The 20,420-nt window shown below is 37.7% G+C and overlaps 1 protein-coding gene across 3 annotated transcripts in view; it reads left to right on the top strand.

Annotated features, from left to right (window-relative positions):
* Positions 1–20,420, top strand: part of TTC39B (tetratricopeptide repeat domain 39B) — a 90,730-nt gene that overhangs the window by 27,347 nt on the left and 42,963 nt on the right. The window contains exon 1 of one of the 3 annotated variants that reach the window (XM_048930508.1): positions 7,033–7,173. The exons of the other annotated variants lie outside the window; for them this stretch is intronic. The gene's annotated coding sequence lies outside the window, so the exon portion shown is untranslated. Of the gene's footprint in view, positions 1–7,032; positions 7,174–20,420 lie in introns of those variants that run through there. 3 annotated transcript variants of the gene reach the window in all.

Below are 20,420 nucleotides of genomic sequence, written 5' to 3'. Positions count from 1 at the left end.
TATATATATATATTCTGTCTATAATAAATGTGTGTATATATAAATATATATATTATATACCTATATATATATATATATATACTAAAACCAATTTTTCAGTTCTTTAGACTTCACAGATTTGAGTTCAGCCTGTTTTAGTAACATAGGACCACCTGCAGTTCTTGTGGAGTAGTATTTGAGAGATCACAAAGTGAACTTCATAACCTATGTTTATGGCTATTAGAAAAGAGCTGGACAGCTATGCAACAGATTTTGTTTTTCAGGGCTAGGAGAACGCGCAGTGTGACTAACTGCATTCACCGAGCTCTTAGTTGTTTTTCTGATTTTTTTTTTTTTTTTTTCTGATTACTTCAGTATTTTATGTAGAAAAAAATGCATAAATTCATCTTCACGTCTCAAGAATTGTTTACGTTTATGGAACAGCTACATCAAAAAAACTGTAGTTACATAGTATGGACAAGAATGGCACTTGAACAAACTCTGAAATTATATGTCATGATTGCATATGCTGTTAAAATGGTCTGTACTAAAAAAACTGTCATAGATGGAAAGGGCAGTGTGTGTCATCCTTTTGGAAGCCTAGCGTGCTGACTTGTCATGAGATGTGCATTGTGTGCTGAACATTCTTCATGGAGTGTGTCTTCTCTTTCTTTGGTTAGTTGAGTAGCACAAATACGAGATAGCAGCTTCAGCCCTGAAATAATTTAGGGATTAATCTTTGTCATACTCACTGACAGGCTACTGAACCAGTAAAGACCTCACTTTTTGTAGCTTTCAAGAGGATACCTACTAAAATGCACTGTGTTCAGACTCATGAACGCTGCTCAGGTGTACTTGGCAGTGCCTCTTCTAAACAGACAGCTGTTTAAATAAAGCTTTTGCAATAAGAGAGTTGTGCTTTCCAATTCGCTGAAGTGAAGTACTGGGCTTCTCAAGTCCAACAGAATGTATAGATTAACAAGCAAGTATATGAGGTTTTCCAACATTGGGTTCTGAATGTCATTATTTTTTGAGTGTTTTGATGGACTTAAGCATGAATGAAGGGCTAGTAATATTCAAGAGAAAGTATTCATAGTTTTCTATGCATACATCTAAAATATCTGCCATTAATCCAACGATGTATGGTTTTCAAAATTACTATGAAATCCTGTTTTTTTTTTGTTTTTTTTTTTAAGCTTTTTCTTCCAAAGAGGAAGAATTACTTGGAGCTGAATTTTAGTAATTTTGAACTACTATTTTGTTCCATATGAGTTATGTGGTGGCAGTTAACTGGTGAAAGGTACCAGGAATACATGTCTGAGCAGCACTGTTCTTCCAACTATTGTGATTTTTTTTTTTCAGTACAATTTAGAAATTTGGATTCAATTGTAATATTAATGCAAAACAAGATTTGGAGTGTATAATAGGACTGTAGAAGTGTTATAGTATAGTATGGAAGTTTGTAGTTGTATGGAAGTATTGTTAGTTTTACACACTACTGCTGGCTTTGAGTACCTTTCATTAGATATTTGCAGGTAGTGAGGAGGCTGTTGAAGGCTTTTGATTCATCAACAGTATTAAAGGCCTTTAAGTTCTTAACTATCCAGGATAAAAGGAAGGAAGAGGAAATTGCCTACCTAATAAAGTTTTGCAGGGTTCTGAAAAGCATTAGTGATTTACAGTGTCAACTTCTAATTTCAGTTAAACATTCTGCTGAAGCTACAGTAAGTTTCAGGTATTTCTGTTAGTACTTTCTTCTGGTTCACGTGTGTTTACTGTAGGTGACAGAGGAATGGGCCATGAGCAGTGAACTGAACCTCTTGTCATAGTGATTACTGTCTTATGAACTTACACCTTCCCTTACCAGATGGCTCAAGCTTTCCCTGTACCTGTCCTCGTGACCTACTTACCTCTTCTTCCCCCAAGTGCATCTTCCTTACTCCTGGATGGTCACTGTGCAGTTTCATTTTTCAGCAGATCAGTGCAAGTATTACGCTGTAACTTTTCCCTCATTAGATCCCTGTTTCCTATGTTTCTGCACTACCTCGGTGTTGACTTAAACTGTTTCTTAGATCTGCTACTGTTCTGTAAACTTTACTTGATTGACACTGGTCAATAAGTTAAGAGATAAAGAGTGTGATCAGACAGTTGGGATAATTAGTGTACATCATTTGCTTGGAAAATAAAGTTTGTGGAGAAGACTCGTGAAGATTGGAGCAGTAAGAACAGGATATTCTTGGAATACTTGCTGCTGCTGACTTGCTCTACGTTTAGATAATTAGCTACTTTTCAGATGTGGACATTATGTAGAAATACATATATTCTTCTGTATCTGTCCAGGATTTATCACTTAACTAGACTTTCTCCTTCCTCAAATTCTTCAAAATGTATAGCTATTATACAAAGTCTCTACAGAACTTCAAAAAGCCTTGAGACTTTAATGTTCTGGGACTGTTTTGGAACTCTTTAACCTTGTTTTCTTGAAATTCCTTGGTTTTAATATTCAGATGACACTGCTAAGCAGCTTCGGGAAGGCCTTTCCCAAACCTAGTGTCACACTGGTCATTCTTCGCCTTAATATGTCTAGATTTAATGGTAATTTTTTCTTTTACTAAAACAGTAATAAAAACTTGGAAACATGACTGCATTGAAACAATGAATTGCTAGAGGCTCTGTCTTTTGGCAAGCTGCATCTTGTTTTTGGTTTTTGCTGTTGATAAAGTTCCTCTTAGAATTTTCCAATGTATCAATGTTTCAATCTCTTCTAATCAGAAAAAAGTCAGAAGGAAGTTAAATTGTTACAACTGTGACAATGTATCTGGCATTTATTTGAGTGACTTACTGCAGTTTGATTTTACACAGGTGATTTTTACTAAAATTTAACGAGAATATTTTTTAATATACAATACTGTAGATATAAAACGATTTTGGTATACTTATAAGGGAAGAGTTTATTCAAGACCAATTTGTTATTTTAGAGAATTCTAAAAGAGTGAGTGGGACCCAACTCATCACAGTATTTTATATACCAGTCTGTAATTCTTTTAATAAAATATCTATAAAGTACCATTGCTCTGTGTATTGCTTCAGTAAGTTCTAGCAAATAATATTGTTACATTATCTTCTCTTTAACTATCTTTATTCACTTTTTAAATTGTTATTATTGCTGAACCATGGATAGGTTGTATAAAATTAAATGCTAAAAGGACAGTGAGTTATCTTCAGAGGGTGAAATCCTTCCCTAAATCTTTAGTACTGGCTGCTGTATCTGTGGATGAGTCTGGGAGGAAATTGGTCTTTGCTCTGATCGTCCAAATGGATTAGATTCTTTATCTAGGCTCTTCTGTGATCTTTTACTTGTGCTAGCTGCTGTAGGTATATTCAGCAGCTTTGCTAGTGTCCTTGGTTTACAGAAGTATGAACGGATCATGAAGTGTAAATAGGTTTCTTTATTGACCAGAGCTAAAGTAAGGCTACTAAGTCATTCTGCCATTTTGCTTAGAAGGAACAGTGCCACGTGACATATCTTCTCTGCTGAATTTACCTACTGAGTTTTCTAGGTCTTGGCTAGAGTTTTTGGTATGGCATATTCAACCTCACAAGGAAGATAGGTGGGATAAACATGAAACTAGATCTTTCATGACGTGGTTGTGTTAATTCAGAACTGTTTTTGTGCTGGCATCTTCTTTTGCAGAATGACTGAGTAGCTCGAAACTAAGGGATCTTTCTGTTTTTAAATTTCAAACCTCTGCCAGTAATCAAGTTTTCTAGTGGTAAGCTGCTGCTTACCAAATATTTTGCTGTGCTTCCGTTTGAGTGTCTGCTTGCTTCAAGCACTGTGCAAGTCTGTTTTATAAGGTAACTTGACATTATTAGCTACAGAAGATCTATAGTTTCAAAGACATGCATGAATACAACAGATTTGTGATTTTTTTTCTTCTAATTCTTGCTAAAATACTTCACCAGTATCTGAATTTTGTGGTGAGAAAGTTATCAAATGTAATTCTAGCCTTATTTCTGCTATTTAAATTTGCCCCCAGATTATTTATAAATTCATTTTACAGAATACAGAAATCCCTGTTTTCTGTTGTCAGAATATAGAATTTATTTATTTACCAAGAAGATCATTAAAATGCATGAGCTCTTTCCAGCTTCTCATCATATTATGCCTGGTAATGTACTGACCTTTGTCACTGATAATTTTTGTATGTATTTTCTCCTCTGAAGTTCTCCATCTGTTAGAAACTTACATGAAATGTTGATTATTTTGATTTTTCTTGTTTCATTTAATTTTTCCTTGCAGTGTTATCTTTATGTGACAGGAATAAGTTACCATTAAATTATTGTACTTTCCAATAGTCTCGTGGGTGTGCAATATTTTTCTCTATGGAAAAGGCAAGAAAATATATTCAATTACCACCTGCTTATCAGAGGCTTATTTAAAGGAATAACATCTAAAGTAACAATATTGTGGTAGCTGCTTGGATTTATTTTATAGAGGATGCCCTGTAGTTATTTTTGGGAAGAAACGTAAGTCTGCCTGAGTGCTGTAATCAGTTCACTTACAGAGGTAGTCTTCATGTTACTACTCTCTCTATGTAGAAAATCCTGTCACTAGGTTGTGTGTTGTACCATTGATGGGAGAACTGGAAAAATAGTGTCATCTCCTGTAAACATAACTGAGAGATGAAATAGAGGAAATATGGGAGCTAGAATTCTACAGAAAAACAGACCAGTGAGTTTTGGTGAAGAATGGATTTCTTAGAATTTCCTAACCTTACTGATTTCAGCGAAAGTGCCCACATTTTCCTGTTGTAATATCATTCCTTTTGTATTTCCTTTTCCTACCCAAAGCTGGATTCAGCTAATCCTTGATCCTACCAAAGCAGCTCTGTGTGGTATTACTGGGGTGATAGATTAAGGGCCAGAAGTGTTTAAGGAAGTTAGAGCAGGTTATCCTTGTAATCTCAGAAGTGTAGTTAAGATTTCGGTTATACCTGCATATGTGTCTGTGTTTTGTCAATTAAGGAGGCTGAAGAGCTGAGGAAATGGCTGTGAATTCACATTTGAATTCAGGAAGCCAAGAATGTGTAATAACGTTTTTTCTCTAAGTTGTAAAGCAGTGAGAAGTAGCTGTTAACTATTTGTGATCAAAATTTTATGTTCTTTTGTTCTGTCCTGAAGGCCAAAGAAAAGAGTAATGGTGTAAAAATGTTTCTGATTTTAATAACATTTTCAGAGCTACACAAGTAAGATACTCTAGCTACTTTATATTGTTAGTCTAAAGATTTGCAACAGCAGTAGGCACTTAATGTAACTTGTCTAAATTTGGGAGTTTTGAGTGCCCAATAATTGCAGTATTGCTAATTATGTGTTGCAACTACACCTATTGCCTCTGGTGCAACATTTGTTTGAGTCTTCAGACCAAGTACTGACCAAGTATTTTCTGATGACTCTGAAATATGCAATTCCACATGTCATTGTTTTCTTAAAAAGGGGAGAAAAAGGCAGCAGCAACAAACACTACTGTAAATTTTCTAGAACAGCAAAGATGTGAAATTGGGCAACAGAATTGTGTTTGGTTGGGAACACTTAGCTGCTGAGTCACAGTTTTAACTTATGCATGGTTGTGCTGTGGATCAGTTAGGTAGGCAATGGTGTGCTGTGTTCCTATGGGTGTTCCATAGGACAAGAATTAATTTGGTGAGTGAGCTAGTGAAAGTACTGAGATGCTGTGGTGGAATCAGTTGTTTAGGAAGAAAACCTATACGCTTAGCCATAACTGGCTTGGAAGTCAGTGTCAGAGTGGTAAGTATTAATAATACAATTCCTCTTCATGGATGCTTTTTGAGAACGGTATTTATTGCACATACTTCGGTGAGTCAAAATTCGTGTTATTTTTAATATTTTTCTGGTTGAGCAAAGAATTGTTACTTGTACATGTTAATAAAATCCTTTATACTGTATATTGGTTTCCTCCAGGGTTTCAGGAAATAATGTGCAACTGTTTCCTAGTATGTGATGTGTATGTTTGCTTCCCAGTATTTATTTGATGCAAAATACATTCTCACATGTTTTGAAAAGAGTTTTTTTAAACAGATATGTTTGACATATTGCTTAATACCCAGCTGTAGTGACACATTTCAGTAAATGCAAAGCTATTGTTTACTGTGCTGTTCTAATGGCTTTCCCAGACGAGTTTTTGTGAACAAAGCTCGGTTCCTCACAACGGTGGAAGTTGTGAATAGATCTCCTTAGCCCCCATGGTACAGCTTTAAAGAACGTTTTTAAAAGGTAACAATAGTTGGAGAAAGGTGGGTGGGAAGCTTGCGGGGCGGGGGGAGGCAGGGGGAAGAGGGGAGAGGCATGGCTTAAGTTTCTGCTGCATAGCACCCATGTGCTGAGCTTTTTCTCTCATCTGGAGAGACTAGACCTAAGGGATGAAACTTCCTGCTAGCTTCCGATTCCTACTTTCACCCGTTGCTATTGATATTACCGAAGATAACTTATTTTTTTGTATCAGCTGAGCTGTTTGTAATGTTTCAGTCGTGGGACTTCAGCTAAAAATTTGAATTTCTAGGGAAAAGAATGTCAAAGGATAAGCAAAATTGTTGATTTGTGTGAGGACTATGAAATAATGAAAATCCAGCGTAAGCCAGTTAGTTCTCCTTAGAGGGCTGCTTGCTCCCAACTCCTGCACGTTTGTTCTGTTTTTACTGCATTTGCATTACTATAGTTTTCTGTCTGACTTAAAAGATGCTATAATTAATCAGTGAACACCGAGGCAACTCCCTTTTTGTCTTTAAATATAAATCACTTTGCGTTCCTCCTGTCTCCATTTTCTCCTTGCAGTTAGGAGTGATGGATTAGAATTAGGCTGCAGCACAGATTGGGAAAATCTCCCAGCATCCTCTCCCTGCAGAGGCATCAGCTTCCAGCATTGACTGTAGCTGCTGCCACTCTAACTGACATTTCTTTTAAATTCAGCTATGGAGAGTGCCTCACATGCCAGCTGCTGGCTTGTGAACTTTTATCCTTTTTTTTTTTTTTTTTTTTTTGCTTTAACTCATTAATGGAACCTCACGGATGCTGAGGAGTGAAACAGTTTTCTCTGCATGCTTTTTTTCTCCTGTCTTTTTGATGTGTGGATCAAGGTGGAAAAAGGACAGTGAAAGAAGAAGCACTTATTTTTGGGTAAGGACTGTATTTACTTATCTGAAGTTAACCAAATTAGCCTTGTAAGTACATTGTTTCTGCCTATTAGTTGCTGAAAATGTAATTATGATGGCCAGATACATGGGGTTTTGTCTGTGGAAATCTACTTTGGCAGATATGCTGAACATTTTAAAAAATATATATTTGTAGTTTAGGTTGAGTTCCTTGGAGGAGAGAAAAAGGTTATATTATGTTCAGGATGGATTTAAGAAGTAATTGTTTCTCCTCTTTTCTCCTCTGCACTTTGCAGAGGTGAACAATGCTTCCGGCAAGCAGCAGCTTCTCTGCTGATGTCAGTGCTTAATCAGCAAGGATGCTGTGGATTGTAGAACACCGCAAGGTGTGTATTTTGGGATGCTGTTCTTTAAAATGTGGGAGTTGAAGGACAGTGTAAGTCTTGTAGTCATTTTTTGCACTTGCAGATTACATCTTTTCTTGGTAGGTGGACTGATTAAGCATCTGAGGTAGTATAATTTTTGATTTAAATAATTTATTTAATGGAACGCAGTTCTGTGCTCTTTAAGTACTGAATGCTATGTATAACTGTGCTTTTTTTAGAGATTTCAGTGATGTAAGGTCTCCAACAATGGCTGTAAGTTTAGTATGTGATGAATTCTGATAATTTGTTTTAAAGTTAGGTAGAACAGTCCTGTTAGTAGGACTACACTGTCCTAATTTGGATCTGCTTGGATCTGAGCCAGTATTCATGTGACGCAGTGCGAGTCCCATAAACATCTGGCCTGATCTGGTGTCCTACTTGCTGGATGATTTATTTCTTATCTTTTCTGTAGCAAGATAAGTGGATTTTTTTAAAATTCATTTTGTGTAAATCTGTCAACAGTTATTATCACTTAAATATACTAGCTCTTTCCAAGAGGATCTTTTTGAAACTATTTTCTTGTCTTATGTCCTATTCCATATGGGAAATGCTGAACAAATTGATTTTTTTATTAGCTATGTAGCTATACATATATGCTGTATATTAAATTTTGACTGTATTGTTCACTAGCACATTCAGATGTTCTTTTTTCTGTTTGCTGTATCTTGTATTGACCTCAACTGGATTATTTCATATAAGGTATTAGACTCATGGCATATTAAACATAGTGAAATCTGAGTTCATCTGCAAAGATCACATGTTAAAATGTACATCTAGATATATAGTTGAATTACTGTGTTTTGTTAGTGAATTTGGTACAACCTTTTATAATGGTATGCATTTCTACTGGTGTCCAACAGAACAGTGTTAAGCACGTTTTTACTTTTGTACCTGCTTTGTTTATTTCTTCCCCCTGTCCCCCCAGCCCCCAATCAAACTGGTCACCTCAAAATTTTCAAGATTTAATTTTTTTTGCTGGCTGTGTTTAGGGTAATGTATGTTTTGCAAGGTTGCATCAAAGTCATACTTCGTTTGCTTGAATAGGCTTGTATCACAATCAAACTAGTGATTAGATTAATTATATGTGCATATTCAGACAGATAAGTGGTAGCCTATGTTTTTGCAGTGTCTGTTTTCTCAGTAAGGCTGATTCATTGTGGAAGACGTGTATTTTGTTTACTGTGCATGTGCAGTGCCAATTGCTGTTGAAGTGAAGAGTAGGTAAGAGCAGATAAAGGTGATTTTTTTTTTTTTTTTTTTTTTTTACTTTTTTATTCACCACTTTAGCTTCTCTTTTTGAGTTTCAAACGGGTGCACTGTGATGTTGGCAATGACAGATGCTAGTCACCCAATAAGAAGAGTTTAATATTGACCCTTTATTTTCTGTGCCATTTGGGACCTCGGTAGGTGAAGAACTTACCTCAGTTTTCTTGCTTTGTGCTTCTTCAATCATTTTTTTGCATCTGTACATCATATGTGAGAACAGAGCAATTGGATGTTTTCGTGTGCTATGGAGATATTACATTAATAATAAAGATACAGGTAAACTTCTTTTATCTGCCTCCACTATTCCATGAAGCCATGGATGTAAATTAGAGTAAATGTTTGGAAGCAAGATCTTTTGATCACTTCATTGCATTTCATTGCTAGGTTCTTCTGAAGTAGTGCAGCAGGCACTGGATTTCCTTTTAACTAGAACACACAGTTCTATTCATATCACAAAGTCCAAGACCACTAATAAGACTCAGCTGAAGAATGTAAAGCAAAGATGCACTAATAGTCTCCTGACAGATGGTGGTCTAGTATCTGAAATTGGATGTCAGCTGAGATATTTTAAGAAGAATTTTTTTTTTTTAGAACATGTTTGTTGTATTTGAGTTTTTGAACATGCTTCATTCATAAGACAGTATCAGAAATATTTTGGCTAATGTGAGGAGTAGTACTCCCTAAAATAAAGCCCATGTCTCCTGTAGTGTGTATCTAATTCTAGCCTTTCTGAACTTCATAAAACTTACTGTTTTAAATCAGGAATGGAGGCTAGACACCTCTCTTGATGTGCCAGCATTTTTCTCTGACTTCTGATCCGTGAGGAATAAAGCCTTTTCTAGCTACCATCTGTCATCTTTATTAGATCGTGTATGTCTGATGAGATAGGAACTTTACTAAAACCTTTTTGTAGTTTCTTTACATAGCAAATGGTCTCACCTGTATGAATTTTCCAGTGTCTAAATAATACAAGTGAATAAAACTGCCAGTTTTCTTGCAGTAATTTGCTTCTGGATCTCTTTTACCTCTCTATTTCTGTTTTCACAGTTGAATTCTGTTCAATTTTGTTGAACCTGACAAGGTTTTTAAATGTTGTTTCAGTAGAGGGACACTGGATAAAACAATCTGAAAAGAGTGCAGAAAAGCTGCACAGCAATTTCTTTTTTTTACAAAAACTCTGAAAGTAATGATCCATGCAATTTATTGGCATAAGAGTCTACTGTGGTTAGCAGCTTAAGGGGACGTTTGCTATGTACTCTTAGAACACCCAGGTACAGGTAGTGAGAGCTGGAGTGTTATACAGTCACCTTCATACAATTACAGAGGTAGTAATTAGCACAAAGCTTAACATTCACGAGCCCTTTTTTTGTAGTGGAGAGGGTCAGGGCAAACAGCAGCAGCAATGATGAGTTTTAAAATAGAAGTGAAGATTTGATTCTTAAAAACTGGAAAAACAAAACAAAACTACAAAAAACAACAAAACCCCAAATAAATTCAAACACTTTTTTTTTTTTTTCAGGTATATTTATTGATGAATTAAAATGTTATCTCACTGAAATTCCACTATTCAGTGAAAAGCTGTCAATTCTAACTTTTGGCAATTCTGATGTTAAGTGAGAAGTCCTTATTTCCATGCATATTTTAATAATTCCTGATTTTTCACTAGGAGCAACTGTTTCATTTCTCATGTGGATACCTCAGTCTTTGTTAATGTTTTTCTTTCTGATAATTTCATCTTCTTTTTTTCTTTTTTGCAACTGTTTCTTTTGAAAATTGATGTTTTGATGCTTTCTCCTGATTATATATACAAGTTTATAGTAGCAGCTAGCTAGTGTTTCTTTACTTTCTGCATCAACATTTCTGCCTCCACTGTAAGATGAGGGGGAAGAAGCAATTTGACTTTTAAAAGATACTAACTGTGATATTGCTTGATCGTGTAAATGCTCACAGAAGCAACTGTCTTGGTATTGCAGCAACAGCTGTGTAATTCATGGTTTTAGACTTAGAAATAACAGACTAAATGCTGGTAGCTTATAATGAAATAGCATTGGGAGTGGAAGTTCAAGCCAACTGAACTGAATTCTCTCTACGTGTGGCATTTCTATCTTCTGCTGTTACTAGTTCTGTTTTGTGGATAGATGACTAACTGCAGTCTCCAGAAATCAAGGAAAACATAAACTCCTACTTGTGTGAGGGTAATGTGGTTTGCTGCTTTCGTGGAATATTAATATAATTACGGTGTCCAGAAAAATCTATAGGGAGGAAGAAGTGAAAGTATTACTATTATGATTTTTCCAAAAATAACAAATGGAACTGACATCGGTTTCCTATGCAGTGCTATAGGCTTGGGGCTGAGTGGTTGGATGACTGAAGAGGTAAAGGGACCTGGGGGTGTTGGTTCGTGTTTGGCTGTACATGAGCCGACAGTGTGCCCAGGTGGCCAAGAGGGCCAACGGCATCCTGGCCTGCATTAGAAATGGTGTGGCCAGCAGGAGCAGGGAGGTGATCATTCCTCTGTACTCAGCACTGGTGAGGCCGCACCTCAAGTACTGTGTTCAGTTTCGGGCCCCTCACTACAAAAAAGACATCAAGGCCATGGAGTGTGTCCAGAGAAGGGCAACAGCTGGGATTGTTCAGCCCAGAGAAGAGGGGGCTCAGGAGAGACCTCATTGCACTTTATGACTTCCTGAAGGGAAAGGAGGAGGGGTTTGGTCTCTTCTCCCAGGCAACAAACAGGACCCGAGGAAATGGCCACAAGTTGTGCCAGAGGAGGTTTAGGTTGGACATAAAGAAGAACTTTTTCTCTCAGTGAGTGGTCAGGCTCTGGAATGGCTGCCCAGGGAAGTGGTGGAGTCACTGTCCCTGGCAGTGTTCAAGAGGTGCCTGGATGAGGAGCTATGAGGTATGGTTTAGTAGCTTGTGGTAGCAGTGGTGATGGCAGGACAGTTGGACTCAGTGATCTTGTAGGTTGTTTTCAATCTCGTGATTCTATGATTCTGTAATTCAAAGTGCAGGACCCAGCATTTGGTCATGTTGAACCTCATCCCATTGGCTTCAGCCCAGCTATCCAGCCTGTCCAGATCCCTCTGAAGGGCCACGCAACTACTAGGCAGATCGGCACTTCCAGCCAACTTGGTGTCATCTGCAAACTTACTGAGGGTGCACTCAAAGCCAGCTTTTGCAGGAAAATAGCATGGGAGACAGTGTTGAAGGCTTTGCTGAAGTCTAGGTAGACTACATCAACAGTCTTTCCTTCATCCACCATATGGGTCACTAGATCATAGATGAAATCTGGTTGGTCAAGCAAGATCTGCTCTTCGTGAGCCCTGTTGGCTGGGCCTGATCCCCCGGTCATCCTGCACATGTCACATGATCTCCCTCAAGACAATCTGCTCCATACCTTTCCCTGGCACCGAGGTTAGGCTAACAGGCGTGTAGTTCCCCAGATCCTCCTTACGACCTGTCTAGTAGATGGGAGTCACATTGGCAAGCCTCCAGTCTTCTGGGACCTCACCAGTCAAGGAGCACTGAGAGATGATGGAAAGCAGCTCAGCTATCACCTCTGCCAGTTCCCTCAGCTCTCTTATTGAAAGGGCACTCAATCCCTTCATCAATATTGTTGAAAAAGATATCGGGAAAAAAATCTGGCCCCAATTCTGAGCCTTGGAAATGACTTGTGACTGACTGCCAGCTGGATTTAAGTCTGTTCACAGCAACCCTTTGGATCAAGCCATCCAGCCAGTTTTAGCCAGTGAACAGGGCATCTGTCCAAACAAATAGCAGCCAGTTACTCCAGGAGAAGGCTATGGGAAAGAGTATAAAATGTCTTGTTGAAGTTCAAGTAAACAGCAGGCAGAACCTTCTCATTGTCCACTATACAGATCATCCTGTTGTAGGAGGACATCAGGTTAGTCAGGCATTTCATAAACCTGTACTGACTGAGTCAGGTCACTTAGTTATCCTGTACCACATCCTGTGCAGTGATGGTACTCAAGATGATCTGCTGCATGACTTCCCCCGGTACTGAGGTCAGGCTGACAGATCCAATTCTCTGGATTATCCTTCTGACCTTTCTTGTAGACAGACATGAAAGTCATCAGCCTGCAGCCAGCTACAATCTTGCTGGTCAGCCAGAACTGCTGGCAAATTTTTGACAGTGGCCTGGCTAATACTAACCTCCTTCTTCATCGTTGAATGGGGGGCTAGGGTATGTGTTGCGTGTCTGTTTTGTAGTCTTGTTTCTTCGTTTGAGTTTGTTTTAGAAAACTGCCCATTTTTGAATAGATCATAATACGGTGAGCTTTCAGAGTAACTTCTGCTTGTTCACAGTTTTGGCCAAAACTTGAGTAGTGCTGTTTCCTTAATAAATGTTGAATACACAAACTACAGCATGTGTTGATGAAGTTCTGAAAAAGTGAAGACACTATGCCATTAAAGTAATTATTTCTTCAAATCTGTCTTGCTTTCGCAAAAATTTCATTGTAATGTTTTCCATTAGTTGGTAACATTTCCATTGAATATATAATCTGCACAGATTTTACATTTGTAAAATTCCTGCTTCTCGTGGAAGAATGTGTGCATAATCTACTAGGGAGATAAAACTGATATAAAACTGTCTGCTTGTATTTTTAAAGATCAAAACAACAACAAAAAAAAAAGAATCTCACCTTTATGAGTGTTTTAAGACTACTCCCTTCCAATAAGAAAATAATCCAGCATAGTTAAAAGCTACTGTCTTCGCTTCCATGACCATTTGTCATGTTCACAGTATGTGAATCTGAATTGTATTGCCAAGGTCCTTGGTAAACTTTCCGACTGTCCATAGCAAAACTGTACAGAACATGAAATGTAGACCTAACTGCCTAGTTTTAAAGACAAGGTAAATGACCAAACTCTTTTGTAAGCAGAAGGTTACTGTAATCTTCATTTCATTTCATAAAACTGTTGGTGGGTATTTACTATTTTATCTGTGGTAGGTAGGTAGTACACCCAATAAAATCTCTCATTGTGTATTTGGTGAGATTTTGACTTGTGTTGCAACTTAATGCCTGTGTGAGGGATTGATGAGTGATAGCAAATAACGTTGCCCATTAGGAAACTACCCAAATTAGTTTTTTGCACTCCTCAACTCAGAGGAGTAGAGTATTACAATTGACTCATATGAGTAATGAATGATCAAGACAAAGTGAAACCGATTTTTTTCTTCTCAATGGTGAGGACTACTGAGTTTAAAACTATGAAGAAAAACATCTGAAGAGAGATTTCCAGGTTGAAGAACCAATAGTTCATTTGTCTGTTGGTTTGCTTGGGTGTGATGTTTGCACATGGATGCATGTTAATGTGAAAATAATTTCCATTGGAGGTTGGATATCTTTACAGCTCCTGTCTGCAGATATGCAGTCCTGTAAGTCACTGCTAGTACTCTGAATTAAAAATGCAGCAAAATGATGCTTGCACAGAAATCATTCCTGTTGCAGAAAAGCAGTGTCAGGGTCATTTGAGATAAATAAGTAGTAATGTGGTAATGGCATTTTAAGTGTTTTGGATCCTTGATAAGTAGAAAGGTAAGCAAAGAGGACATGAAGACTGTTTTGGCATGTAAAGACAGAATACTTAAGCTGGGAGGAGCCTTCAGAGATTATCAAGCTCAACTTCCTGACCTCTGCAGGACTAATGAAAAGTTACTGCACAGGGAGGTTGCTTCTCAGCTTCAACTCTAGTCTTGGCAACCTGAGAGAGCTCAGCCTCCCCTCACTGGACATGCCTTGCTGCCCTGGTACCAGTTTTGGTGACCTTCTTTGCACACTTGCAAGTATATTAACATCCATTTATGTGGTGGAGCCCAGAACTGTGCACAGTATCTAAGGTGAAGTTATGCCAATACCAGATGTAGCAGGATAATCACTGCTTTTGACCATCTGGCTGTGCTGGGTCTGCTGCACCCCAAAATGAGGTTTGCACTCTTGGCTGCCAGGGCACACTGCTGTCTCATACTCAACCTAGTGTCACTGGCATCCAGATCCTTCTCTGCTGAGCTGCTCTCCAGCCAGTTGTCTCACAGTGTATGTCCGTTTCTTGTAATCACTGTCCAAAGTGCAGCAGAAATACCCTTTGTGAACTTCATGCCTTGAGTCAATAGCACCTCTCAACTTAGTGTCATCAGCAAATTTGCTAAAGAATGTGTTCAAATCCTGTATTCAGATCACTGATTGAAAAGAAGCTGAATAGGACTAGTCCTAGAGTTCAGCTCTGTGGCTATTCAATATCCACATGATGAGAATAAGGAATGATTATTTAATGATTTCTTTGTGAACTGACCAAGGGTGTTGTAGTTGAATGCAGCTTTTGGTGTTGTCTGGGAGGTCTTCCAGGAAGACAGTTGTCATGGAGTTAACTAGATCAATCCATGCCTGTGACAGGCGGGCAGTTGGCCCCTGGGCCCCTCCAGCCCCACAGAATGGGAAGGGAAAAGGAAAAGGGAGATGGAGCTGGGCTCAAGGAAGGAAAAAAAAAAAAAAAACAGCGGCAACGATCTATGGAGGAAAACTTATTTTACTAACTATAATATTGGAATGCAAGATGATACAATGTAATTGAAATTGAGACTGATAAATCAAATAAAATCAGGGAGAGAGATCCTGAGACAGTGTCAAACCTGAAAAGCTTGGAACAGCTAGGAAAGTACCCTCCAGCACCCACTGGAGGCAGTAAGAGAGCGCCCCACCCAGAAAGGCCAGATTCCATGACTTCTGTGATGAGTAGGAGCAGGTACCTGGAATTGGAGCATTAACACTTTAACTCCCAGTGCACTGCATGATGTCATGATGTGGAATACTGAAAACCAAAAAACATAAAACCATGGTAACAGTGGATTCCAACCCACTAAGACTTCAAAGGCTTGAGTTTACTTTATGTTAAGCACGGATAGCAGTGCACATCAAACACAGAGATCTCTTCTTCAACTGTAAAAAAAATCCCTGTGTGTCTGCATGGTGGTCCTGCACAGGAGGAAGGAGAAGAAGGATCCTATCAGCTAAAGTTATCAGAATCGCCACTGGTCTTGGACATTACAAAAGAAGAATCCATTCAAAGTAAGCAGTGTTCAAAAGTAACATAAGCCAGAAAGGTAGAATAACTGAGTAAGTTCTAGTCAAGCGATACTGCTATTTATTGTTATGTTCTGAGAAAAACTTAATTATTCATTTTGACAGTGTGGAACATAAACAGCAAAATACTACATTTTCTCATTGAAGATACTTATTACTTATGAAAGGAAAGTTCTGTTTTGAAGTTGTAGAAACAGTGAATAGCATCAGCGAGCATCAGATTTTGACAGTGTATTAAGGCTATTTGATTTATTTACTTGGTGAAAATACCTTTTAATGCTGTTTTGTCATCATTGTCTTAGCAATAAATGTCGTATTAGATACTTGTATGCATGTTGCTCAAGAAGAAGGCTACAGGTTGTAGTTTCTTACTATCTTATCTATTGTATTCTGACTGAACCCAAAACAGTTTTTATTTGTGTTGAGGAAACCAATATGTCTAAAGGAGATTCTTCTTCAGCAGAGCTTCAGTAAATGCAATGAGTCACATACTTGCTAGCTCTTTCCTGAGAAATTATTCCTTAAGATGTAGTGCATTGTATTTTCTTGATGCTATTTTGATGTAAAGAATCTTCTCTGCAATGTTCTTCAACATCTTTATCGAAGACCTCATCAATGGGGTTAAGTTCACCACCAAGCAAGTTTGCTGACACCTAGCTGGGTGGCACAGCTGGGTGTTGTATCTGGGTTGGGGCAATCCCACCTGTGTACAGACAGGAGAAGAACTCCTTGAGAGCAGCCCTGAGGAGAGGACAAGGGAGATCATTGTGATCTTCTCCTCTGCACTCCTGAGGTCCCATCTGGAGCACTGTGTTCAGGTCTGGATCCCCAGCATGGGAATGATGTGGAGCTGTTGGAGCAAGTCCAGAGGAGGGCTGTGAAGGTGATCAGAGGGCTTTCTCCAAAGAAAGGCTGTGAGCTGGACTTGTTCTGTCTGGGGAGACCTCATTGCAGTCATCCAGTACTGAAAGGGAGCTTAAAAGCAAGAGGGAGATGGACTTTTCACACTGGTATATGGTGATAGGACAAGAGGGAATGCTTTTAAGCTGAAGAAGAAGGGATATAGTTTAGGTATTAGGAGGAATTTTTTTTTTACTCAGAGGGCGGTGAAGCACTGTCACAGGCTGCCCAGAGAAGTTGTGGGTGCCCCATCCCTGGAGTTGTTCAAGGCCAGGTTGGATGGCAGCTTAATCCATCTGGTGTGTGGTAACTGCCATTTTTCCAGAGAACGGTTGCTAAGTTGTTGCAGTAAGGTTGACTGACTAAATCTTAGATACAAAGGCAACAGCCTGTTCCACTTGATACTTTGAAGTCGCAATGACTGCCCTCCTGGGATAATCTTACACCAATAATTGACAGATTGTTTCTGTCAAACTCATTAAATAGGTGAATAACTTTATCTTAAATACTAAAGCAACAACTTTTTTTTCACCTACATTTTGAGCTGTATGTCGTTACCAGTTCAGCCCATTTTAAATTAGCTGGGAAGTGAGGGGGGGTAGCAGTGGGAACAGAGAATTAAGAAGCTGTAAATAATTTTGGTACTTTCAATTACTAACACTCCTTTATATACATGCTAGGAATTATTGTTCTAGTAGTAAATATTTCAATGCATATTAGAAGAGAGAGAATAAAGGCTCATTCTGGCCATTTGCTAAATCTCAATTGTGTTTACTTAAAAAAAAAAAAATAAAAAAAAATGAAGCAATCAGTGGAAATGTAGTATTTAAAAAGGAAAAGCCTATTAAATTTTTGTTGATGTTTTTCTTTGGAGAATTTCTTCAAATGAAACCATTTTTACTCTGGAAAGACGGATTACATATTCCATTTGTTAACCAAACACATGCTGTATGAAATTAGTTTCCTAAAACTAGCAAATTCAAATGTGGACACAGAAGCCTTGGAAGGCACAGTGGTAGTGATGCTTTGTTACTGAAAGCTTAACTCATACCCTCTCTCTTGTAGCAGGAACAGAGAGAGGTAGCAATTAATTTTTCATAGCTATCTGTTTGCAGGTGCTGCTTATGGAATTAGCTAACTATTCTGTGAAGTTTTCAGTTGTTCTAAATGAGTCTCTTATTTCTTACCACTGCTCTTTGGAGAGTATGCTGTTGAAGACATTTAAAGAAGATATGTAAAAACACATACATTTCTCTGCTAGCGATATAAATCTTTTAATTTGGACTATTTTGTTGACATTCAGAATTCAAATACACAGATTGCTTATATTGATTGGTTATATTTAGTACATTTGAATGTTTATCAAGACAATATTTATTAATGAGAATAGGATCACAAACATACTGATTACTGATGATGGCTTTAATGGAAAACGTTTAACCCCTTGAACAAGTTTAAATGAAGTGCAAAGTCCTGTTTTGCCAAGGAGGTGTGGAGCTTCCTTGTCTGTGTTTGCCTGCAGCAGTGGCAAATTGTTGCTTTCGAATAAAAATCTGTATACTTGGTAAACCACTTTCCTTTTTCTCCTCATTAAGGAGGAGCCGATAGGAAGGATTAATCAGTTAATCTAAGTTAAGGACTTAGAGGAGAGAGTCTAAAATCAAAGAGATTATGCAAACCTTATTAAAAGGGGAAAACTAAAATTGTCAGTGATCCTGTTGAAGTCATAGTGAAAATGGCATCTAATTTTGTAGGCATCTTGAAACAGTGCTTCTACTTTTCTTCTTTCCCTCTCTTAATTTTTTGTTGATGTGTGAGATTCAGAAATTTGAGAAAATACATATAGCGAGGGGGAAATGAAAAATGCATAATGAAATACACTGCTGTCATTGAGTAGGCTTTAGTTATCTAGTGGAGATAATTCACACAGACTTGTATAAGGTTTAGGACTTGGAAAATGAAGAAAAAAGGAATAAATGAACACTTTTTTTTACAGTTCAGTTGTAGCACTACAGTCTAAGTACTCTCAAAGCTCTGGCTTCTAGTAAAATCAGTGATTTTATAGTTAAATGCACACTATAAAGCTTTCTGAGTAAACAGAAAAGACCTGTGGTTAATGAAACTACTATAGCAAAAGATGAATGTGTAGGTTGGGTGAGAGTAGCTGACACTCTTTGAATTGTGAATTGATTCCTTATGTTCTATATTTTGTAATACGGTCTAGGGTATGAAGAGCAGTATAGAAATAACAGGATACAGAGTTGTTTGACAGAAGCAGAAGAAAAATTACTGCTGTTACTTTATCTGGTTTATAACTTGTTACTTTTGTTTTTGTTATTGTGATATTTTTATTTGCAGCTGTAACTAAATAAAGTTTAGTAAAGATTGTTAAAACATTTGAGTAAGGATTATTCTTCCTGCGTTGATTAAATGCTATATAAAATCATTGTTGTGTGTGATCATGTACTTCTGTAGTTAGTTGACCAAAATTTACTTTATTATTCTGTAGGGATTACATCAGTATTGCAATCACCAGAGCATCTTTCAGTAACAAAACGAATGTATGACCCTAAGTAGTACCTAGTGTGTAGAATACATCTCTTTTTTAGCCAGATATAGCCCATAGCTCCAGGCTCAGGATATGTCTTTTGTCTATTTGCTTTTAAACAGTATCCCAAAGACATTAAAAAAGGAGGGCTCTGATGAGCAGTTTGCAACTTCACAATTTTTTATAATGAAGTGCAAGATTTTCCTTTTGGTAGGCTCAGTATTAAATAGTTAGTGATTTCAAAGTGCTGAGTATATCTCTATGAAGTGATTTTTTTTATGTATGCTGTTAAAAAAGGGACAAACTTGAATAAATGTTTTCAGTGTTCATCTAGCCTTATCCCAATTTTCTGCCCCAGAATGAATACCACAAGCAGAACCAATGTTTTTAAAAGTAACGGAGAGGTGGGGAAAAAAAGGGGGTTTTCTGTGTAAAAGCTTTTCCAATCATTTTAATATCATCTTTTGTTTAGGTTTTCTGTTCTGTTTTGTTTTGTTTTCCTGCATGCTTTCTTCCAGATTTAGAATAGCTGAACTCCCTATGGTTTGTCTTTCTTAAATTCCTCCTTTGGGATTCATCTCTTCTCGTGAGCACTTAAATATTCATCTCATTGCTGTGATCTGTTGCTTGGCACTGCTTAACCATTCTTGAATAAAGCCCATTATGGAGCCTAAACCTGTTGTTTTAAAGCTGTAAACAGATTATCTTTTCCAGATCCAGATGCGCTCTTTAAAGGCTATGGGCTATGTAGCTGCTAGCTACTTGTTACTGCTGGGAATGTCTGGTGTGTTACCAGCTCCACACATGGAGTAGTTTATGAGTGCTTCTTAACTATCAGACAAAACTGGTTGAGGTAGAAGTTTTGTTAGGTGGCTTGCTCTTAAGCAATTCCAAGTAACTTAGCTGTGAAGTGAATTAGGAAGAACAAAAACTTTTGACATGGCTGAAGGCTTCTGACTGGAATATTTTGAGGTTATTTGCAGAGTGAGTGTCTGTTTACTGCTTTCTTGGACTAAAGCTGTTATGC

Source organism: Lagopus muta, chromosome Z (genome assembly GCF_023343835.1).
Source record: "Lagopus muta isolate bLagMut1 chromosome Z, bLagMut1 primary, whole genome shotgun sequence".
NCBI lineage: Eukaryota > Metazoa > Chordata > Aves > Galliformes > Phasianidae > Lagopus > Lagopus muta.
Note: the sequence above shows the minus strand (reverse complement) of the source record. Positions and strands in the feature narration are given on the sequence as shown.